General features: G+C 41.7%; 1 long non-coding RNA gene across 2 annotated transcripts in view; it reads left to right on the top strand.

The window, feature by feature from the left end:
- The first annotated feature begins 423 nt into the window (after positions 1-423).
- Positions 424-25260, top strand: part of LOC106726508 — a 42987-nt gene continuing 18150 nt past the window's right edge. Inside the window, exons 1-4 of one of the 2 annotated variants that reach the window (XR_001362584.1) lie at positions 424-553; positions 669-742; positions 8750-9138; positions 12829-12926. This is a non-coding gene — a long non-coding RNA (uncharacterized LOC106726508). Of the gene's footprint in view, positions 554-668; positions 743-8749; positions 9139-12828; positions 13883-25260 lie in introns of those variants that run through there. The other variant, XR_001362583.1, reaches the window with a different exon arrangement.

Genomic DNA, 25260 nt, shown 5'->3' with positions numbered 1-25260 from the left:
GGGATTGCGGCTCGGTCCCCAGTAGGGGGCGTGCAGGAGCAGCCGATCAATGATTCTCTCATCATTGCTATTTCTATCTCTTTCTCCCTCTCTGTAATCAATAAAAAAATATTTTTAAAAAAGAAGTCAGGAACTCTGATCATTGGGTGACTCGCGCCAGGCCCCACTTTGGGCTTAGAGTCTGAGTGTTTCCAGCTAATCTAATAGACCCGCTAAAAGAGGATGATGAGTCCTCATCTTCATCCTCTTAAAGGGTGGGCTTGGCTAATCAGCCAATCAAAGACCCCGAAGGGGCGGGGTTTTCTTCCTCCTGGATCCGGGCCTGGGGGGAAGGGGGTAAAAAAAAGTGTTTCCATCTCCAGCCAATCCCAGGGCCGACAGGAGGGCACTCCTCCAATGGGAGCCCGAGTCTGTAGGTAGCGGTGGAGCTAGCGATCCTGCTCGCGCTTCAGCCTGCGGGAGGGACACCTCCTGGGTATTCTCGAAATTCAGCTCTCGGTTCCTGGGATCTTGGAATCTGCTCACACGTGGCTTGTACGGCGGAGGTTGTCCGGTGAGAGGCTGTAACGACCGGGGTGGGAGGGGGGCGTGGGGGAAGGAGGCCGGGCGGGAGCGCGTGAGGGGTGGGGCCTGGGTGAGCTTTTACCTGGGCGGCCTCTCAACCCTAGGTCAGCGGGTTGCGGAGGATCCCGCAGGTAGCAAAGGGAGGGCGAGGGCCCCTGCGACCCCAGACTGCGACTAGGTGAGTACCCTGCGTAGCCCACTGCCCGTGCCCGCCTTCCCGCCCCCTCCCCCCAAATCTCTTGGAAAACCGTTCTGTGCAGGTCTGCAGCTCACATGATCGTCTGCGTGCGTGTCTGTAAGTCTCCTCTCTTTCTGCCCCGCCTTTCCCTCTCGCAGTCTGTCTCTATCTCCATCTTTCTGTCTGTCTCTATCTTTCTATTTCTCTCCCTCTCTGAGACATACTAAACAACCCAGACCTAGAAGGCTGAATCCTGTTAAAACTAGCCATGAGACCTTGAGCCATCTACTTCATGGATGTGGGCCTCAGTTTTCCTCATCTGTCAAATGGAAGTCTAATCATCTCCACCTAAGACAATACTTGTGCATCCCTTTGCCCAATACCCAGCCCCTAGAAATATTCAATAAATGACGATCGTGATTGAGAAGAATATTCTCTCTCTTGGTCTTTGGCTTTGTTTACTCCCTGTCTGTCTCTGAGCCTACCCTCATTGGTTCTCTTTCTCTGTTACTGTGTTTCCTCTTTCTACCTGTCTCTTTTCCATCCTTAAATAGCTTAAAGGTGCATTGTTTATAGCAATGAGGTTGGCCTAAGAGCAACTGTGAACTTAGCCAAGGGCTCTAGACTGTTCTGTGGGGGGGAAAAAGGAGCCTGGACTTGGGCTGCTTCTGGCTTCATTGAAGAGAGATCCTCTTTGTTCCCCAGCCTTCAGTGTTAATCAGGTAGAGACCCCCAGGGTGAGGAGCAACTTAAATGAAAAAAGTGGATCAGGCCCTTTATGTTAGTCAACACAAGAAGACCAAGGGTCTCCTAGTTACATCCCCATACAGCCCTTCTGCCCCCACCCTGAAATCCTTTGACCAGGCCTCTGGAACTCACCTTCAATCATCAGCAAAATCCCCTCCATTCTCACCCTGGCTTCTGAATAGTCTTAGTTTTCTTTCCATTCCTTAGAGGTTCTCATACCTGTTGGATCCAACACTCCATTTTTACAGTGTATATTTTGAAATGCCTCTTCACTATTCTGAAATGAAGTGCATAGATAATAGAATCTGTCTACACACATAATCCCCCCAAACCAATATAATGTCCTAATTGTAATATAAATGAGAAGTAAAGGAAGAGCAATTTATAATAAAACAATATGTATTTTAATAAGTAAAGCCTGGGATGTAATTCTATTAGAAGTCATAATGAAATGGTCTTGCATATAATGATACTTAAACCTGGGAGTGTGACAGCTACATGTGTGTTGATTGGTGACTCAGAAACCGCAGGTAGGATGATGCAGTTTTCCTAGATGATGAGCAATTCTTTATAAAGTTCTAAACAAAACATAGTGCAGTCTTCCCTCAATTTATGTAGTTGTAGAATTTCTGGAACAGTCAGTATACTAGTATATTAGAATCTATGATGTGGCCTTCATAACCTCTCTGGGCTTATATCCTACCACTCTCCCCACTTGCTCTCTCTATGCCACCCATCCTTGCCTCCTTTACGCTACTTGAACATATTAGGCACACTTCCACCTCAGGGGTTTGTACTGGGCCATCACTTGTACCTAGAATGCTTTTCTTGCACACGACTCATGCCCTCACTTCCTTCAGGTCTCTATTCAGATGTCACTTTCTCAATGAGGCCTACCCTGACCATCCTTTTTATTTTATCTTTTTTTAAAATATGCTTTTTATTGATTTTAGGGAGAGAGAGATAGAAATATCAATGAGAGAAAAACATCGATCGGCTGACACCTGTATGCCCCATACCGGGGATCAAGCCTGCAACCAGGGCATGTGCTCTGACAGGGAATCGAACCGAGACGTCTTCATTCATGGGTCGACACTCAACCCCTGAGTCACATCGGCCGGGCCTGGCCATCCTTTTTAAAATTGCAGCTCTCCACTAGCACATACCCTGATCTGTTTTTCTCATAGTGTTCCTCACCCTCTTACAGAATATAAAATTCACATTTTTATTATGTCTGACTCTCCCACTCAATTGTAAGCTCTAGAAGGGCAGACATTGCCTGACCGGTTTGGCTCAGTGGATAGAGCGTCGGCCTGCGGACTGAAAGGTCCCAGGTTCAATTCCGGTCAAGGGCATGTACCTTGGTTGCGGGCACATCCCCAATAGAAGGTGTGCAGGAGGCAGCTGATCGATGTTTCTCCCTCATCGATATTTCTAACTCTCTATCTCTCTCCCTTCCTCTCTGTAAAAAATCAATAAAATATATTTAAAAAAATAGAAGGGCAGACGTGTGTGTGTGTGTGTGTGTGTGTGTGTGTGTGTGCGCGCGCACACACACGTGCACGTGCCCTGATGCATCCCTATTACCTTAAACAGTGCCTGGCACATAGTAGGCTCCCTCAGTAAATGTTGAATGACTAAGTAAATGAATGAATAACCAGGCTTTTTACCTACATGGTTGTCTGGTGGGACATTCTAAAGTTGTATGGAATGTGGTTCAATTCTTTGCTGTGTGGAGCTATCTTGTGCAGCTGAGCATCCCTGGTCCATGCCCACTAAATGTCACCAGTGATCTCCAACTATCGTGACAATAAAAAATGCCCCAAACACCCCTTGATTGTCCATCCCTCCCGCCACTGAGAACCACTGCTTGAATAGAAATCTGGCTTTCCCCTGAGCCCTTTGCTCCTCCAGCAGCTCCCGCATAGCCCTCTTACCAGGAGGTCAGGAGATGGGGGTAGGTGTCCTCACTCTAACTGCCCTTCCCAGATACTTTCTTTTCCTCCTCTTTAAACTACTTTTTAAATTCTCACCTGACGATATTTTTTTCCATTGATTTTTAGAGAGAGTGGAAGGGATGGTCTTATTGTTGAGTTGTAAGAATTCTTTTTTAAAAAATATGTTTTTATTGATTTCAGAGAGGAAGGGAAAGAGAGATAGAAACATCAATGATTAGAGAGAACCACTGATCGGCTGCCTCCTACACTCCCCCCACTGGGGATAGAGCCCACAACCCCGGGCATGTGCCCTGACCGGGAATTGAACCGTGACCTCCTGGTTCATAGGTCGGTGCTCAACCACTAAGCCATTCCAGCCGGACAGGTTGTAAGAATTATTTATGTATTTTAGATACAAGTCCCTTATCAGATATATAAAATGCAAATCTTTTCTCTTTGGGTTGACTTTTTACCTTCTTGATGGAGTTCTTTGATGCATAAAAATTTTAAATTTTGAAGTCAAGTTTATATATTTTTTTTTCTTTCTTTTTTAATCCTTACCCGAGGAAATGATTAGAGAGAGGAAGGGAAAAAGCGAAACCTCGATGTTAGAAACATCAATCAGTTGCCTTCCCTACGCTCCCCAACTGGGGATCAAACCCGCAATGCCCTGACCAGGAATTGAACCGACAACCTTTTGGTGCACAGGACTATGCTCAACCAACTGAGCCACTCCGGCCAGGCCATATCTATTTTTCTTTTGTCACTTGACTTTTTCATGTCATATCTAAGAAACCAGTCAATAACCCAAGGTTACAAAGATTTATTCCTGTGCTTTCTTCCAGGAGTTATATGATTTTTAGCTCTTGCATTTAGGTTGATGACCCATTTTGAGTTAATTTTTGTGTGTGGTGAGGTAGGGGTCCAAATTTTATTCTTCTGCATGTGAATATCTAGTTGTCCCAGTACCTTTTGTTGAAAAGAGTATTCTGTCCGCCCCCTTGAATTGTCTTGGCAACCTTGTGAAAAATCAATTGACCATAAATAATAAATTTAAAGTTTCATTTCTGGACTCTGAATTCTAATCTATTGATCTATGTCTGTCATTATGCCAGACTACACTGTGTTGATTACTATAGTTGCATATAGTAAGTTTTGAAAACAGGAATTGGAATCTTCAACCTTTGTTCTTTTTCAAGATTGTTTTGGCTCTTCTAAGTCCCTTGCATTTCTATATGGATTTTAGGATCAGTTTGCCATGTTTCTGCAGAAAATCAGCTAGAATTTTTATAGGGATTGTGTTGAATCTATATATCAATTAGGAATTATTACCATTTAACAATATTGTGTCTTCCTGTTTGTGAACATGAGAAGTCTTTCCATTTAGATTGTCTTTAATTTCTTTTGGAAGTGTTTTCAGTATATAAGTTTTTCACTTTTGTTAAATTTATGCCTAAGAATTTTATTTTTGCTGCTATTATAAATGGGATTATTTTCTTAATTTCACTTGCTGATTATTCATTGCTAGTGTGTAGAAATACAATTGATTTTTATTTATTGATCTTCTATTCTGCCACATTGCTGAACTTGTTTATTAGTTCAAATAGTTTCTTAGTAGATTCCTGAGGATTTACTGTATATTAGATTATGTGATCTACAAATATAGTTTTACATTTTCTTTCCAATCTGGATGCTTTAAAAAATTTTATTGATTGATTTTATTTTTGTAATATATTTTTATTGATTTCAGAGAGGAAGGGAGAGGGAGAGAGAGATAGAAACATCAATGATGAGAATCATTGATCGGCTGCCTCCTGCATGCCCCCTCCTGGGGATCAAGCCCCTAACCAAGGTGTGTGCCCTTGACCAAAATCGAACCTGGGACCCTTCAATCCCCAGGCCACCGCTCTATCCACTGAGCCAAACCGGGTAGGGCTATTTATTGATTGTAGAGAGTGAGGAAGGGGGAGAGAGAAAGAGAGAGAGGGAAAGAGGGAGGGACAGAGGGAGAGAGAGAGAGAGAGAGAGAGAGATATTGATTTGTTGTTCTACTTATTTATGCATTCATTGGTTGATTCTTGCATGTGCCCTGACTGGGGATTGAACCTGCAACCTTGGCCTATCTGGATGATGCTATAACTAACTGAACTACCTGGCCAGAATGTGGATGCTTTTTTTTTTCTTGATTAATAGCCCTGGCTAGACTTTCTAGTACAGTGCTGACTGGAAGTAATGACAGCAAGTATCCTTATCTTGTTCCTGATCTTAGGGGTAAAGTATTGAGTCTTTCTCTATTAAGTATGATGTTAGCTGTGGGTTTTACCTTTTACCAAGTTGAAGAAGTTCCCTTCTACTCCTAGTTCTCTGAGTGCTTTTGCCATGAATGGGCTTTGTCAAATGCCTTTTCTGCATCTATTGAGATGATCGTGTGGAGTATATGCTTTATTCTATTAATATGGTGTATTACATTGATTACTTTTCAGATGATAAGCTAACCTTGCATTTCTGTAATAGATCCTAATTCATCATGTTAGAGAATACTTTTTCTATGTTGCTGGACTTGGTTTGCTAGTATTTTCCTGAGGATTTTTACATCTACTGTATATTCATAAGGGATATTGGTCTGTAGTTTTCTTGTGATGTCTTTGGTTTTGGTGTTAGTGTAGTACTGGCTGCATAAAATGAATTGGGAAGTGTTTTCTGTTTTTTGGATGAGTTTGTGAAGGATTGATATTTGCTTTGCGTACGTCTTATGTCTTCGGTTCCATTGTTCTTTAATTCCTCTCTTCTTTTTGGTAAGTAGATATTTTCTACTTTAACTTTTTAATTTCCTTATCAAGTATATATTTTTTGAGTTAATTTCTTAGTGGTTACTCTGGGGATTACAATTAACATCTTAATTAGAAACATTCTACTTTGGATTAATTCTAACTTAACTTTCAATAGTGTGTAAAAACCTTTGCTCCAGTATACCTGTTTCCTCTCCCCTCCTTTGTAGTATTATCATGCAAATTACTCTTCTTTATACATTACTAGAGGCCTGGTGCACGAAATTCATGCACTTCGGGAGGGTCCCTCAGCCCGGTCCTCTTGTAGTCCAGAGCCCTTGGGGAATGTCTGACTGATGGTTTAGGCCTGCTCTCCAGGGGAGCGGGCCTAAGCTGGCAGTTGGACATCCCTCTTGCAGTCCGGGACCCCTTGCTCCTTACCACCCACCTGCTCGCTGTTCCTTACCGCTGGGCTCACTGCTCCTTAGTGCTGCCGTCGAGGCAGGAGAGGCTCCCGCCACCACCACTGTGCTCATCAGCCGTGAGCCCGGCTTCTGGCTGAGCGGTGCTTCCCCTGTGGGAGTGCACTGACCACCAGGGGGAAGCTCCTGCGTTGAGCATCTGCCCTCTGGTGGTCAGTGCACTTCATATCGACCGGTCATTCCTCCATTCGGTCGATTTGCATATTAGCCTTTTTATTATATAGGATAAGCCCATCACCAAATTTTATTATTTTTGCTTTATGCAATCTTTTATAACAGATAGGAAAATAAAGTGTTACAAAAATTATTTTTTTTATACCCATGTAGGTACCTTCAAGTTACCATCTAGTGTCCTCTAATTTCAGCCTGAAGCTAGCAACGAATTCTTTCAGTTTTGTTTATCTTAACTTCTCTTTCATCTTTGAAGGACAGTTTAGTTAGATGTGGAATTCTCCTTTGACAGTCTTTTTCTTTCAACATTTTGAAAATGCTGTGACACAGTCTTCTGTCCTCTGGTTTCTGATGAGAAATCAGCTACTAATGTTATTGAGAATCCCTTATACACAATAAGTCATTTTCCTGTTGCTGCATTTGAGATTTTCTTTTTGTCTTTGATTTTGACCAGTTTCACTACGTATCTAGGTATGGATCTCTTTGAGGTTATTCTGCTTGAGGTTGTTGAATGTATAGATTAATATTTTACATCAAATTTGTGATGTTTTGGCCCCTTTGTCTTCCTCTTGTCCTTCTGAGATTTCTGTTATACTTACGTTAGTACACTGATGTAGTCTCACAGGTCTGTGAGGCTTTGTTTCTTTCTCTTCATTCTTTTTTCTTTCTGCTTTTCATAATGGATAATCTCTATTTACCTATCATCAACTTCACCCTTCTCTTCTGCCAGCTCTTATCTGTTGTTGAACCCCTCAAAATGTATTTTTCATTCCATTTGTAATACTTTTCACTCCAGATTTTCTATTTGATTCTTTTTTATGATTTTTATCTCTATTGACATTCTCTATTTTATAAGACATTGTTCTCATACTTTCCTTTAATTCTATAGATATGGGTTCCTTTAGTTGTTTGAAAATGTTTATAATAATTAATTTAAAGTCTTTGTCTATTAAGTCCCAAATATTAGCACCCTTGGGGACATGTTCTTTTGGCTGCTATTTTCCCCGTATATGTAACATAATTTACTGTTTCTTTGCATGTCTCACAGTAGTTGGGGTGGGTTTTTTTTTGTAAAAAAATGGTCATTTTAGATACTCTAACAACTCTGGTATCAGACTCTTCCACCCTCAAAGTTTGTTGCTGTTCTGGGTTGTGCATGTGTGGTTGTTGTTGTTATTTTTCTTGTTGCCCTTTACTTGTGAATTCTGTATTCCCTGTATTACAGGGTGTGGCAAGAGCAGGTCACAGTTGTTCATATGGAAAATAATGTAATAATACACAAGTAAACTTTTACGTACTTAAAATTCTAAACCTACTTTTGCCCAACCCTGTATGTGGACCCTGAGTTCTCTGCCAACTTTTTTTTTAAGTTCTTGTTTTCATTATTTATTTATTTTTTGATCTCACCTAAGGACATGTTTAGAGAAAGGAAGGGAGAGAGAGGAAAAAAAACATTGATGTTCTAGAGAAACATTGATCGGTCGCCCCCCACACGGGATTGAACCCACAACCCAGGTATGTGCCTTGACTGGGAGTCTTTTCAGATTTTTAAATGAGAAATTTGAAAACTGCTTGAATAACATGTTTATTTTTATATTAGGTTTATGCTTGAAATGGATACACCCAAATTCTGATCAAGACTTTTTAATGATGTGTTCTTTCAAATTTTCAGTAGTCACGATCAAGAAAAATTTATGTACAAGTAGCTGATAAAGTATTTAAAACCAATTTTTAAAGTCTTCAAAAATGTTTAACAACTGAAATGGTATCTGACAGCTTTTCTTTTTGTTTTATTGAAGAATATATTGTTAAAATTTCTTGTGATAATGTGATTAGATTTCAAAACAATTGAACTCTTTCATATAAATTATTTCAAAATAATGATGAAGCTCTTATTTGCAGAACATCCATCATTGTTAGCCCCGCAGCTAGCTTGGACACCATTAAAAGGGCTCATCAGCTTCAAATGAATAAAAGTATCTGATATTCATGAAGACAGAGTTTCAGGGCTTCTACCAGGAGCTACACTCTCTAGAAGCCCCTGCTTGGCCTTCCTGCACCCAACCCCACCCCAACTAGTCACAACTTGGCTGTGTATGGTGTTTCTTGGCAACTGGAACACAGACTCCTCCAGCAGCTCCACAGATCCCTTGTCCTCAGTGAGCAGAAGACTACAGAAACTGTCTACTGAAGAGGCTGTCCATGTGATTGAGCTCGGCTCTGCTTAACACACTTACCACAGAGCAGTAACTGAGTGCTGGATGTTACTCATTCGTGCTCACCTCCTGCAGGTACGGGAGAGGGATTTGTCAGACCACATTTCATTAAGGGTCACCCTCTAAGGATCTCCACAGGAGGCTGCCCATAGAGAGAGGCAGCCTGCCTAGGGTCTCCACTGCCTTAGGTTCTACACGGACACCATTAGGGCTGAGGGAATCAGTATCTCTTTACTTACCTATAATCTACATATCAACTAGAAAATTCTGCCTTCTGCTATTTGTTTGTTTATTTATTTATTCATTCGTTCATTTATTTTTGGTAGAAAGAGTTTTAACTGCTGCTTCAATTCCTTTAATAGAGGACTATTCAGGATTTCTTTTTCTTCTTGAGTCAGTTTTGGTACGTTAAAGTTTTCTAGGAATTGGTCTATTTTGCCTGCATTCTCGAATTTATTGGCATCAACTTCCCTTATTTTTGATTCTCTGCTGTACATAATCTGTAGTTATGTCTCCTTTTTCATTGCTGTTATTGGTTATTTGTGCCTTCTCACTTTTTTTCATGATCAATCTCTCCAGAGGTTTGTCTATTTTATTAGTCTTTTCAAAGAACCAACTTTTGGCTTTGTTGCTTCTCTCTATTATGTCTTTGTTTTCTATTTCTTTAATTTCCGCTCTTATCTTTTTTGATCTCCTTCCTTCCACATTTTTTGGATTTATTCTGTTGTTCTTTTTCTAATTTCTTATATTGAATACTGAGCTCATTAATCTTCAGCCTTCCTTGTTTTTTGATTTGTGCATTTAAGGATATAAATTGCCCTCTAAATACTGCTTTTTTATAAGTTCAGACATGTCCTATTTCATTATTGTTCGGTTCCGAGTACTTTAACATTTTCATCATGGTTACTTCTTTGACCTGTGAGTTATATAGAAGTGTGTTTTTAAATTTCTCAGTGTTTGGTGATTTTTAATTTTATCTCTTTGTTATTGAAATCTATCTTAATTGCATTATGGTCAGAGGATGTTGTCTGTGTGATAACAATTCTGAATTTTATTGAGACTTGATTATGGCTTAGTACGTGATCAATATTTTTTAATGTTTCCTGTGTGCTTTATAAGAATGTATGTTCTCTAATTGTTGATTACAGAGTTCTACATATGTCTATTATCAAGCTTGTTGGTTGTATTGTTCAAATTTTCTAGATCTATACTGATTTTTTGGTGTCACTATATAGCAGTAATTGTAAGAGGTGTATTAATATTCAACTATGATGGTGGATTTGTCTATTTCTCCTTGTAGTTCTTTTTTAAAATTTTATATATTTTGAGAATATTTTATTAGGACTATTCAAAATAAGAATTGTTATATATTCCTGATAAATATGTAATGACCCTCTCTATTCTTGATAATGCATTTTTCCTTGAAGTCTATTTTACCTTATATTAATATAACATCACAAGCTTTTCTTCTTGTTAGGATTTATGTGGCATATAATTTTCCAACCTTTTACTTTACAACATTTTCATGCTCTTATGCTTCAATTATACCTCTTGGGAATGGCATATAGCTGGACCTTTTTTTAAAAAAGGTAATCTGGTGATCTCTGTTTTTTTAACAGGCAAGTTTAATCTGTTTACATTTACTGTGATATATTTGGGCTTGTTTCTACCATTATACTTTTTTATTTCTATTTCCTACCAACATCTTTTCTATGCTTCATTTTCTTTCTTTCTTTCTTTCTTTCTTTCTTTCTTTCTTTCGCTTGCTTTTTCAGCTTTAAGATTTGTAGTGTTTGCTTTCTTATTCAATATTTTCCTCCCTACTGTTTGGAATTAACATTTTTTCTATTCTTTTTGTGGTTATCCTTGACATTTTACCACGAATGTTTAATTTATAAGGTCTAAAGTTAGACAGTATTTTAACCTCCATCTTCAAGAACACAGGAACCTTCAACTGTAGGCATTTCTTTCTTGACCACATGCTATTGTGAGTTTGTTCCTTTTTTCTAACCCCATAAATTCTACATTATCATTAGTATAATTTTATATGCATAGTTTTTGGATTTTCATGCATACATTCTTGCATCTCAGACCATCATTCTGGGATCATTTTCTTTCATTATGAATACAGTGTTTAGATGCTCTTTTAGTACAGGTCTCTTGGTGTTAAATTGTCCCAGTCTTTGTTATATGTAAATGTAATTTTATCCTCATCTTAAATGACAGTGCTATAGGTATTTAGAAGTCTGCTACCAGTCTAATTACTGTTTTTGTAGGTGTTTTTGTTTTCTTTTATTCTGGCTACCTTTAAGATCTCTCTCTCTCTCTCTCTCTCTCTCTCTCTCTCTCTCTCAGAGGGAGATGTACCGGGGGCTCTTCAGTGTCATTCTAAAATGTTTAGGCATGTATTTCTTTTTCATTTATTCTACTTTAGAAATGCACTTGCTTTATGCCTCTGGATTTTTTTTTCATAATTTCTAGAAAATTCTCAGCCATTATGTCTTCAAATGTTGCCCTTTCCCATTATTTATATATTTTCTTTCTCAGAATCCAGTTAGTCATATTTTTTACCTCTTCATTATATCTTCCATATCTCAACATCTTTTTTATGTTTTCTGTCTCCTTGTCTTCCTGCACTTCATTCTGGGCAATTTCTCCAGATTTTTACCAATTAACTCTTCAGCTATGTCTGATCTGTTCTTTCATCTGTCCACTGAGTTTTTTTGTTTCAACAGTTGCATTTTTCATTTGTATAAGCTCCATATATTTCACTTTCTAATTCAACCCTAATAATCTCTTGTTGCTTGCTCATCTTTGTGGTTGCATCTTCTGTTTCTTTAAAGATTTTATACAATTTTTGTTCAACCAATGATCACTGTTTGCATAAGTATGACACTGTAAATATTGTTCATATCTAAACCACAGAGTATACTCTGATTATATATCCTTTGTTGTATACCTTTTTGTTTTCTTAGTAGTTGTCTGTTTTTTTCTTTGCCTGGTGTTGTAATACCTATTACTAATTCTTATCTGAAATTCTTTTTAAAAATCCCTACCAGATGATGTCCCTCCTCTGCTCAAAACTCTCCCACGGCTCCCAGCTCCTCAGAATAAAAGCCATAGCCCTCACCATGTCCCAAAAGTCTCTACACATTCTGGACCTCAACCCCTCTCTGACTTCATTTCCTGTCATTCTCTCCATCACTCACTCTTCTCCAGCCACACTGGCCTACTTGCTGTTACTCAAACTGACAAGTACCCGCCCTCTTCATTGGCTTTGTACTTGTTCTCACTGCCTGGAACACTCTTCTACCCAGATAATCTGATGACTTGCCCACCCACATCCAGTATTATCAAATGTCACCTCCTTAGAGAAGCATTCCCTGACCAGCATATCTAAATTGGTCTCATTCACCAGCACGGTCTATGCCCTTATCTTACTTTTTTTTTGTCTTATGTTTTTCTACAAAACACCGATCACCACCTGAAATATTTCATATTTATTTATTGTGTTTAGTGTCTGTCTCTCCCCAATAGACTGTAAGCTCCACAAAGCAGGGCCTTTTGTTTTGTTCACTGTTGTATCCCCAGTGCCAAGAACAGTGCATAGTAATATTTAGTAGATGCTCAATAAATATTTGTGGAATAAACCCATTCAAAGACATACCTATATGGCAGGGCTTGGGGAGGGATGGGAATGTGGATAATACGAAATAAACAAGAAAGGGTGAAAGAAAAAATAAAGTGTATATTCCCTTGTCTTAGGTCACCCACTCCATGACATTCATCCTTTAGTATCTGCTCTTCGCTAAGGAGAAAACAACACCACCTGTCGTCTGTTAACCCGAGGACAGAATGCCCAGGTGAGCCTGACTCACAGTACCTGTACTTAGCTAACCTTGACCATGTGCTGCCAAAGCTCCTGCAAGCCCTCCCTCCAAGCACAGCAGCAGCCCAGCTCCGGAGCGGACAGGCATTCCACCCCACAGAAGTGATCTGCTGTCACCTACTCTTGGGGGGCAAAGGGGATTGTGGGGAGATTAGAAGAAGATAGATGGGCCCACTCCGTCAACCCATGTTGTTATCAGGAAATTCATTCTGGTCCACACAACAACCCCGCTGGTGCACTGACTGAGGGGAGCCACGTGTTTAGTTCCCTGGACTGCCGTGTGACCTCACCCACTGACTTCCCCAGAAGGGGCTCTTGTAACCCCTTCAGGAAGCTGAAGCCAGACAGTGACTGAGAGGTTCTGTTCAGCTCCTCCTCTCCTGGGCAGCTTCACCCAGGAGTAACTTCAGTAGCCAGTGGGGTGTGTGCTCGCCACTCAGGTTTTCAAAACAAAACCATATATTGTTTAGGGATACTTACACAGGAAGCAAAACTTTCAAGAAAAGCAAAAAAGAGAGAGAGAGAGAGAGAGAGAGAACATCAAGGTCAGGATAATGGTTTCCTCTGGGGCAGGGGAAGAGGTATGTGAAGGGAAACAGGAGGGTTCTAAAATATGTTCTAGTTCTTAGCATGGTTGGCAGGTAGATGGGAATTTTATTATTCTTCCTTAAACTGTACAAGTTTTAGAAACTGTTCCATATGTTCAGTGCATTTAAAATTTTAACAGAAACACAGTTTTCAAACCAAATAATACGTACAACTGACTGAACACATAGAATCAAAGATAATCACAATAAACACATCAGAATACCTGCCTATAGAGGGAGAGGGTTGGAAATGGGAGTGGAGAACGAGAAAATGAGATGCACGAATTTATATATATAAAAGCCCAGCGACCATTATGGCAGAATGATTGGAACAACCAGAACAGCGGGTCACTATGACACTCACTGACTACCAGGGGGCAGATGCTCAACATAGAAGCTGCCCCTTGTGGTCAGTGCGTTCCCACAGCAGGAGCACTGCTCAGCCAGAAGTGGGGCTCACAGCTGGTGAATGCAATGGTGGGAGCTTCTCCTGCCTCCACAGCAGTGCTAAGGATTGGTGAGCCAAGTGGTAAGGAGTGAGCAGGTGGGCAGTAAGGAGCGGCAAGCCAAGTGGTAAGAAGTGAGCAGGTGGGCGGTAAGGGGCAAGCAGGTGGGTAGTTAGGAGCAAGGGTCATGGTTTGTGAGAGTGATGTCCAACTGCCAGTTTAGGCCCAATCAGACATCCCCCGAGGGGCCCCAGATTGCAAGAGGGCACAAGCTGGGCTAAGGGAACAACCCTCCCCCCATGCATGGATTTCGTGCATTTGGCCTCTAGTAAATAAATAACATATACATTCTACTTATCAAAGATAATTATGTGACCATGGAGTACAGTTTCCTCTACCTTCTGCACCAGAATATTGAATGTGATAAAGAAGATGAACCTTATTAAATCTGATTGGTCCAAAATCAATCCGTATAAAACCAAATCACATGAATACTGCAAAGAGTATTATAATCAAGTAAATGGTTGCTACAGGGGGTTTTCCCAGGTGGAGGATTTTGAAGGCCCCTCTGAGTGGTCATTTCTCCAAAGTTTCATCTGTGTTCTGCTGTCCAGCATTCCTGAAGGATTTCAAATGCAGCCCTTGGCTTATCAGCCCATTTCACAATAAAACTTGAAAACCAATAGAGAGGTTCCCAGAGAGGAAGGGGGGGGGGTCAAATATATGGTGACAGAAAAAGACTAAACTTTGGGTGATGAGCACACAGTGCAATATACAGATGATGTATTATAATATTGTACACTTGAAACTAATATAGTCTATTAACCATTGTCACCCCAATAAATTTAATTTTTTAAAAAAGAGAAAGCAGGAGACTAAACTGGTATCCCTACAAGAGGAAAAGACCAAACCCTCATACCTCAAAAAGAAGTACAGTCCTATGTTGGATTGTGTCTTGGAAATTGCCTCTATGGTTTAAAAAGATCATATATGCATATCTCATGGACATGGACAATAGTTTGGTGAAGGCCAAGGGAGGGAGGGTGGAAGTGGTCAAAGGGGGGAAAACGGGGAAACACCTCTAATGTCAACATTAAAAAAAGTTTTTAAAAAAGATTCACTTGTTCTTTTTAAAAAATTTAGTTTGTCTATAGTTATTCTACCTTTTCATTCTGTGTGTTGGGTTTTAAATGGTCAGAAGTCTGTCTCCCTTATTAGTCTTTTCGAAGACCAGCTTTGATTTGATCAGTTTTCACTGTTGCTTGTCTTCTCTATAATGTTGGTGGTATAATTTGGATTAAAGGATTAGAGTATCATCTGTGTATATCCCGAGGAAAAGAATAGCCATCTAAAAACTTAAATTGTTCAACTGGATTTAAATGATTTTAAGAATGAAATAGAAATTCTGGGTAATGGGGAAAAAAACAAATTATCCTTATCCTTTTACCACCACCTACTTGAGAAAAAAAAAAGCATTTCTCTTTAAAAGCCACAATCAAGATTTTGAAGAGATCATTAATGAAAAGTCCTGATCAGGAATTGTATGTAGCCATTTTCAGCATAAAATCTTAAGCGAAAATGTACATTCACAGAAGATGCTCATGTGTGTCATTAAAATGTGAAAATAGTTTATTTAGTTATACAAATTAAAGGTTTACTATCTTTCCGTCACCCTTGCAGTACCCACATACCTCCTCCAAATCAGAGCCAGAGCCACTGCCAGGCTCTACTTATCTCCTCTGAGCTTATAGGTAGTTTTGCTCCAGCTCTGGGAGCCCAAGAACCAGGACTGAGAACATCTATATATATAAAAGCCTAAGTGACCGTCCTACCATCTGACCCGTAGCTATGATGTGCAATGACCACCAGGGGGCAGACGCTCAATGCAGGAGCTGCTGAGCTGCAGTGATTTGGCAGCTGTAGTTCTCGGATGATGCACCCGGAACCAGAGAGGAGGGAGCCTGATTCTGGGATGCGTCACCTGAGAACCGCCCTCTTGCAATCCAGGACCTCTCGGGGGATGTCGGAGAGCCAGTTTTGGCTCAATCACCACACTGAGGGACCCCACCGGGCCTGAAGTCCTATATAATAAAAGCCTCATATACTAAGTGTCCAGTCGACCAGTCGGCCGTTCAACCAATCAAAGCATAATGTGCTAATGATATGCTAAGGCCACTCAACTGCTCACTATGACATGCACTGACCACCAGGGGGCAGATAGTCAACTCGTTGACCAGTTGCTATGATGTGCACTGACTACCAGGGGCAGATGCTCTGACCGGTAGGTTAGCTTGCTGCTGGGGTCTGGCCCATCTGAACTGAGCAAGATGGGCTGGACACGCCCTGGAGCCCTCCCGTGGTCTCTTCCCAGCTGGCCAACCTCCCACATCTCTCTCCCCTTCCCCCCATTATGCTCCGGTGGGGTCCCTCAGCCTGGCCTGTGCCCTCTCACAATCCAAGACCCCTCAGGGGATGTCGGAGAGCCAGTTTCAGCCCGATCCCACAGGCCAGGCCAAGGGACCCCACTGGTGCACGAATTCGTGCACCGGGCTTCTAGTGTAATAATAATGGCAGCTAATGTTTATTGAGAGCTTAATTTATGCCAGACACTATGTAATCTCATTTAATTATCGTAATAACCATCTGTGGTAAGTACTATTATTCTATTATCCTTCAATATAAAGATGCAGGAACTGAGACTATAAGAGTTTAAGTAATTTGCCAAAAACCACAGAGCAGGCAATTGATGGAAGCAGGATTTACACCCAGGCAGTTCTGCAGCCCCTGGGTAGGTAGCTCCTCCCCTCCTGAGTACCCTCAATGTGCCCACTCCTTCTGGGCCCCTTTTTACTCCCCTTGGAATCAGCTTTTCATCTGCAGTGGTAAGTTGTGTGGAGGCTACCAGGGCTGTCCCAGGCCAAACTACAGGTTGACCAGGTGACCACACCAGTCACACAGCAGGACAGCTCAGATGGTGATGCTACAGTTGGGGAAAAAAGAGCCTGACCCTAAGCCTAGTCGAGAGGAAAGGTCTGGCCTTCTACCTCCCCTCCTGTCTGGAGCTGATTACGGGACAACACAGCAGATGCCATCGTCCAGGGGTCAGGGAGGTCCTTAGAAGAGAATTAGGCCCCCAAACCAGGTAAAGGGCAGGAAAGGGCTCAATCCCAACAGTGCCCCCTGGCAGTAGTTGAGGGGATAGAATAGCCTGAGAGGAGACTGGCCCTGAGGGCATCTTGAATCCCTCTACAGCCAGCCTCAACTCCCAACCCTCTGGACTAGTCAGTTCCTTCTGACTCTTGGCACTACCTCCAAGCCCCACTAGCTCTCTCCCACATTTTGCCATTATTACCTCGTTAGACCACCCTTAATTCCTCCAAGTCCCTCCACTCTCCTGCAAAGTTCAAATCTAATCTCACTTCCTCCAGAAAAAACTTCTAGGGTCCAATTTAGGTTTCTTCATATGATGACTTGACTAGTTGGTTGATTCCGTTTTTTCCCATTTGCCATTCTCAGGGAATCAAGCTAATTTTAAAAGATATAACCTTTGTATGTGTTCTGGCAAAACATTTTGTTTGCATGTATTTGTAATATATCTAAGGGTGTTATCTTGTATATTTTCTCTTTCCTACTTGAGTGACACAGCAATATGTGCTTTTAATTTTTAAAATTTAAAAAACCTTTTGTTTTGTAATGATATCAGACTTATAAAAAGTTACAAAACTATGCCCTACCTGGTTTGGCTCAGTGGATAGAGCATCGGCCTGTGGACTGAAGGGCCCTGGGTTCGATTCCAGTTAGGGGCGCATGCCCGGGTTGCAGGCTCAATCCCCAGTAGGGGGCATGCAGGAGGCAGCTGATCAATGATTCTCTCTCATCTTTGATGTTTCTATCCCTCTCCCTTCCTCCCTGAAATCAATTTTTTTTTAAAAAAGTTACAAAACTAATACAAAGAATTCTCATATACCCTTCACCCAGCTTCCCCAAATGTTACCGTTGTACATAATCATAGTACAATTATCAAAACTAAGAAATTAACATTGATACAATACTGTTAATCTATTCAAATTTCACCTTCAAATTTATTCAGATTTCACCAGATTTTCCCCTAATGTCCTTTTTCTGTTCTAGAATCCCATGTTACAATTAGTTGCCATGCCTCCTTAGTATCTTCTCATCTGTTACAGTTCCTCAGTCCTTCCGTCTTTCATGACCTTGATACTTTTGAAGAGGACTGGCCAGTTATTTTGTAGGATATCCTTCAATTGGGCTTTTCCGATGTTCTCTCATGTTTACATTTAGGCTATGCATATTGGGCAAGAAAACCACGGAAGCAGTGCAATGTATCCTTCTCAGTCCATCATAACGGGTTATATTATGTCTAAATGTCTTATTGATGATGGTGTTAATCCTCATCACTTGGTTAGGTGGTGTTGCCACTGTCAAGTTCTATTTTTACCTTTGTGATGAACTGAATTGTGAGGAGATAGTCAAAGTATCTAAGCAAACATCCTGTTTTTCATCAAGCTTTTACCCACTAATTTTAACACCCACTGATGATTCATGCTTCACACAATTATTACTGTGGGTGTTTGCCAAATAGTGATTTTCTGATTCCACCATTTCTTCTACATTTATTAGACTTTATTAGTTAGACTTTGACTGTAATGAAGACTTTAAATTCTCCCTCATTCATTCATTCGTTTATAGCTGTATGTGCTCATGAATTCTTATTTCATTTTATGGGTTATAATTTATTACATCCATTACTTATTTTGTTGCTCAAGTTGTCCCAGATTTAGCCATTGGGGGATCCTTTAAGTTGGCTCCTGTGTGCTTTTGACATGTTTCTCTCATTTTTAAGCCTTTCCTAAGTCTCTGGTCCCATCCCTGAAATCAACTGTTTCTCCAAAGAGGCAGCAACATGTTTAGATAGATGACTGGTGATGTTTTATATATCAGCAATATGTTTATATGTATATCAGCTTTATTGAGATATACATACATCCTATATAATAAAAGGCTAATAATCAAATAGACTGAATAGTGGAACAACCAGAACAACCGAACAAATGAACAACCGAACAATCAGTCGCTATGACATGCACTGACCACCAGGGAACTTGTGCGGAACATGGTGGGTGTCGGCCACGGCAGGATGGTAGAACAGGTGAGCCGGGGCGCCAGACCAAGGCAGAAAGCCAGTCACTGTCACTGTCATGGGGGTGAGCCTCTGGTGGTTACTGAAAATTCTTTGCTCCAGTGCACCGCGGTCCCACCCGGCACTAGCACCTGCTGCCAGCACCGGCCCCACTCGCACCCGCAGCCAGCGCCAGAGCCACCACTTGCACCCACTGCTGGTGCCCAGCGCTGGTCCTGATCACTCGGTGCCATCAGCAGGTGTGAGTGGCGGCTGCTGGCCTTGATTGCCCCTGAGGGCTTCTCTACCTCCCCCTGCTCCTGAGGGGCGATTGGGGTAGCAGCCGCCGCTCACACCCACTGATAGTGCCAGCCCTAATTGCTCCACGCTGTCAGCAGGTGCAAGCGGGGCCAGTGCTGTCAGCGCATGCTGCCGGCAGACAGGGACTGGGTGGGGGCAGTGGGAGGGGCCATGCAGAGTCGTGGAGGATGGACTGAGACCCGCCCCTGTGCCTACCACAGCCTCTCGAGCCCACAGTTCCTTTCAAGGTGCACGAATTTGTGCACTGGGCCCCTAGTAATATATATAACAGCTTTATTGAAATACATTCATATATCCCACAAGTCACCCATTTAAAGTGTACAATTCAGTGTCTTTTAGCATATTCACAGATTGTTCAACCATTATCACAATTTAAGTTTAAAATATTTTCATCACCCTGCCCAGCGGTTCAGCTCAGTGGATTGTCATCCCATGCACCAAGAGGTCATCAGTTTGATTCCTGGTCAGGGTACATGCAACGGGGTTGTGGGCTCAATCTCCAATAGGGGGCATGCAGGAGGCAGTCTATCGATATTTCTTTCTCTCTCTCCTTCTTTTCTCTCTTTCTAAAATCAATAAAAAACATTTTAAAATAAAAATAGCCCTAACCGGTTTGGCTCAGTGGATAGAGCGTCGGCCTGCGGACTCAAGGGTCCCAGGTTCGATTCCGGTCAGGGGCATGTGCCTTGGTTGCGGGCACATACCCAGTGGGGGGTGTGCAGGAGGCGGCTGATCGATGTTTCTCTCCCATCAATGTTTCTGGCTCTCTGTCCCTCTCCCTTCCTTTCTGTAAAAGATCAATAAAATATATTTTTTAAAAAATAAATAAAAAAATAAAATAAAATATTTCCATCACCCCAAAAAGGAAACCTGTACCCATTAGCAGTCACTCTCCATTTCCCTCCAATCTCCCCCCACTGCCCCTGCCTTCCTAGGCAACCACTAATCTACTTTCTGTAGATTTGCCTACTCTGGATAGTCATATAAATGGAATCATACAATATGTGGTCTTTTGTGTCTGGCTTCTCTCATTTAGCATAATGTTTTCAAGTTTCATTAATGTTATAGCATGGGTCAGTACTTCACCCCCTTTATTGCTAAACTAGAGGCCCGGTGCACGAAATTCGTGCATGGGGCGGCGGGGCGGCCCTCAGCCTGGCCTGCACCCTCTCCAATCTGGGATCCCTCTTGCAATCCGGGACTGCTGGCTCCTAACCACTCACCTGCCTGCCTGCCTGATCGCTCTTAACCACTCTGCCTGCCTGCCTGATTGCCCCTAACCACTCTGCATGCCTGCCTGATAACCCTACTGCTCCCCTGCCTGCCTGCTTGCCTCTAACCTCTCTGCCTGCTGGCCTGATCACCCCTAACCACCTCTGCCTGCTGGCCTGATCACCCCTAATTGCCTCTGCCTGCTGGCCTGATTGTCCCTAACTGCCTCTGCTTCGGCCCCTGCCACCATGACTTTGTCCAGAAGGATGTCTGGAAGATGTCCGGTCTAATTAGCATATTACCCATTTATTAGTATAGATAATAGTCCATTGTATGGCTTTACCACCTTTTATTTACCCATCCATCAGTTTTGGACATTTGTGCTGTTCCCACTTTTTGGCTATCATGAATAATGGCAGATATATTCAAGAGGCTATGTGTATATCTTCCATCAACCTCAACTACCTCATAGTACTCTATGGTGTGAAAGCTTCCCATTTTTCTTATCTACTCACCAAGGATGGCCACCCAGATTGCTTCCAATTCTTTGCCATCACAGATTTTTTAATTTTTATTTTTCAATTACAGTTGATGTACAATATTATACTAGTTACAGGTGTGCAACCTAGTGATCAGACATGTATATAACCTCCTCTCCCAGTTCCTGGTAACTTTTAAGCTACTTTCTATATATATGAACTTGCCTATTCTAGATATTTCATATAAGTGGAATCATATAGTATTTGTCTTTTTGTGTCTGGATTATTTCATTTAGAATAATGTCTTCAAGGTTTATCCATGTTGTAACATGTGTCTGAACTTTATTCCTTTTCATGCCATATTTTGTTTATTCATCTATTGATGAACACGAGTTGTTTCCACCTTTTGGCTATTGTAGATAATGCTGCAATGAACATTGCTATAGAAGTATCTGTTTGAGTACTTGTTTTCAATTCTCTTGGGTATATACCTAGGAGTGGAATTGCTGGTTCATATGGTAGTTCTCTATTTAACTTTTTAGGAAACTGACGAAATGTTTACACAGTGGGTGCACCATTTTACATTCCCATCATCAATGTGCAAAGGTTCCAATTTCTCCACATCCTTTTCAGTGTTTTTTGTGTTGTTATTGCCATCTAGTGGTGTGAAGTGGTATCTCATTGTGGTTTTGATTTTTATTTTCCTAATAACTAATGATGTTGAGCAATATTTCATTTGCTTGTTGCTCATTTTTATACTTTCTTTAGGGAAATGTCTTTCCAAATCCTTTGCCCATTTTTAAAATTGGTTTATTAGTCTTTTTGTCATTGAGTTGTAGTTTTTTAAATATATTCTGGATTGTAAACCCTTATCAGATATATGATTTGCAATATTTTCTTCCATTCTGTAGGTTATCTTTTTACTTTCTTGATAATGTTCTTTGGTACACAAAGCTTTTAATTTTGATTAAGTCCAATTTATCTATTTTTTCTTTTGTTGCTTTTGCTTTTGGTGTCATACTTAAGTATCTCTTGCCAAATCCAAGGTCATGAAGACTTACCCCTATGTTTTCTTCTAAGAGTTTTATAGTAATCACATTTTGAAGATGGCAGACCTTCTAGACAGAAGGTGCCCAGGCACCTTAGAAGAGGGAAACCCAACTATTAATCTCTTTTGGAATATTACAGGAGCAAGAAGTAAACTTTTATTGCCTTAAAGTACAGAGTGTTGTTTTTTTTTTTGTCTCAGAAGCTAACTTTACCGTAACTAACATGAGTGAGCATCAGCATTCTTAAAAAGCATTGCAGTGTTGTTTTGTGTTCTTTAATTTGTTTTTATTGATTTTTAGAAAGAGAGGAAGGGAGAGAGATAGAAACATCAATGATGAGAGAGAAACATTGATCGTCTGCCTCCTGCCTGGCCCCCACTGGGAATCGAGCCAGAAACCCAGGCATGTGCCCTGACTGGGAATCAAACGGGTGATCTCTTGGTGCATGGGTCAATGCTCAACCACTGAGCCACACAGTCTGGGCAAGTGTTTTTTCGGTAAGTCATTGTCACAGTGAGTAATCATGATAATGGGTCCCTGATTTCAATGGGGATGTGAGGGTCATGCCCAAAGACAAATGTTGGGTTTCATTCCTATAATGAACAGTAGAGCCATAGGAGTAATTGGAATGGTTTGACTTATGGGGATCTGTAGTGGTTGCTAATTAACATGGTTTCCCTAGTTCTAAAATAGATGAACAGCCTGATAAGGTCCTATTTGATTTATATAACAAAAAAAAATTTAGTCTAGCACATGGATTCCTAATCTAGTCCTCAAAATGTAGAGTCCTAGCCTCTCTCCCAGTTCATGGAGTAGAGCCTTTGAATGAAGGGGAGGGTTCATTTGAAGAGGGACCTTGCTACACTTTTTACAAGTGTATATGGTAAAGTCTCCCTTCTTGCTTTTCCCATAGGGACCTGCAGCCAGCTTATTTGTGCCCTGGGGACAGGGAAATAAATATCTAGATGTTTTAAAAGAGACTGGAGCCCTAACCGGTTTTGCTAAGTGAATAGAATGTTGGCCTGCAGACTGAAGGGTCCTGGGTTCGATTCCAGTCAAGAGTACGTACCTTGGTTGCAGGTTCAATCCCTAGCCCAGGTCAGGGCTCGTGTGGGAGGCAACCAATCGATGTGTCTCTCTCAAATCGAGCTTTCTTTCTCTGTGTCTCTCCCCCCTCTCTTCCACTCCCTCTAAAAATCAATGGAGGATTAACAAAAAATTAAATTAAATTAAATTAAATTAAATTAAATTAAATTAAATAGACTGGATAGTGGTTCTGTGTTAATGTTAATCTCTGGTGACCTAGACTGTCACTGTGGTCCACTTAAGTATCTGCCTAAGTCCTTCTCATATTGGGCCCAGGAAATCCTAAGTCCCATCCTGTGGTGATTTCCCTCGTTCCTGGACACATTATTGGAGCACACACTGTATAGATGTCATAGAGGTTAGGAGGGCTACAGCTGAACAACAAATTTGTGAGTGGAAAGATCAACAGGAAAGTATAAAGAGATACAAAATATTTTAAAAGAAATGGAGGGTAAAATTAGAAGTGGCCACATCGTGATAGTAGGAGTCTCAGCAGAAGAGAAAAATAAAAATGGAAAAGCAGATCTGATTTGTGAATGAATGCCTGAGCATAGGACACCAAAAGTGAGCTGTGTGTTAAACTATCACATCAAGCCATGAGGTTGTCTCTGTGCAGCAGCACTCCACCGCCAATTAGAAGAGGTTTACACAAGCAGGTCTAGAAGACACGAGCACATTGCCTGGGCAGGTGGATCGTACACCCACCAGCTGCACTGCCATCCCTTTCTCGCTCAGGCCTCCTGGGGCTTTCCCTGTGACCAGATGACTAAGGGATCCAATATTTAAGTTTGGTTTACAGATGCTTCTGCCTGATATGCTGCCACCAGCTGGTAGTAGCTAGCTGCGGTGTTACAGCCTCACTTAGGGTTCATCCTGTAGGGAAATTCCCCCAGCAGAAAGATTGGCCTGTCGCAAAGATAGAGGCATAGATCTCCACTGATTCGTGCAGTTTCCAATGATTTGGCTGGATTGTCAATGACTTAGAAAGAACTGGGTTGAGATATTGTTGATAACGTCTGGGGGAGAGGCATATGGGTATCCCTCTTGGAATGGGCACAGAGTGTGAGGATATTCACATCCCACATACATGGAGCACCAGAGAGAATCCACTGTGAAGGAGGATCTCCATCAGATGGACAAATGCCCCATTCTGTTGATGTCAGTCAACTTCTATCTCTGATACCTTTTTCCTTACTCAATGGACTCCTGAACAAAATGGCCATGGTGGTAGGCGTGGTATGCATGGGCTCCACAATATGGGCTTCCACCAATGCCAATCTGGCTGTAGCCACTGCTGAGTGTCCAACCTGCCAATAGGACAGACACACCAGGCCCCTCTATGGAATAATTGTCCAGTGGCAGCTGTTTACAGAAACAGTACATTGGACCCCCAAGTTTTATACTGGCAGGAAGCAGACTGGGAAAATTATTCAGCAGCAAACATGTGCTACCTTTCATGAAAAAGAAAGGAAGGGCCATAGCCGGTTTGGCTGAGTGGATAGAGTGTTGGCCTGCGGACTGAAGGGTCTCAGGTTTGATTCCAGTCAAGGGCATGTACCTTGGTTGCGGGCACATCCCCAGTAGGGGGCATGCAGGAGGCAGCCTATCAATGATTCTCTCTCATCATTAATGTTTCTATCTCTCTCTCCCCTCTCCCTTCCTCTCTAAAATCAATCTATATTATAAAAGGCCTGTGGCCCTAACGCCTAACAACCAAAGACCATCGCAGGTGGGCGGGGCTGTGCAATTTCACACACTGGGCTTCTAGTCTATAATAATAAAAGCATAATATGCAAATCGACCGAACGGCTGAACAGCAGAATGACCATCCAGACAACCACACTATGACACACTGGTGCCAGTCCAGTCAAGGCAGGTGCGATGTGATTGGTCTGGGGGGCCCTGCCATCGCCCCACGATTGCCCCGCAGAGGGAGGCCCAGACCCCTGGCCTGCGGGGCGATCAATTGGGGGGGGGGGGGGGCTTTG

Source organism: Myotis brandtii, unplaced genomic scaffold (assembly GCF_000412655.1).
Source record: "Myotis brandtii unplaced genomic scaffold, ASM41265v1 scaffold2750, whole genome shotgun sequence".
NCBI lineage: Eukaryota > Metazoa > Chordata > Mammalia > Chiroptera > Vespertilionidae > Myotis > Myotis brandtii.
The sequence above is the reverse complement of the archived record's forward strand: the minus strand, read 5'-3'. Positions and strand labels throughout refer to the sequence as shown.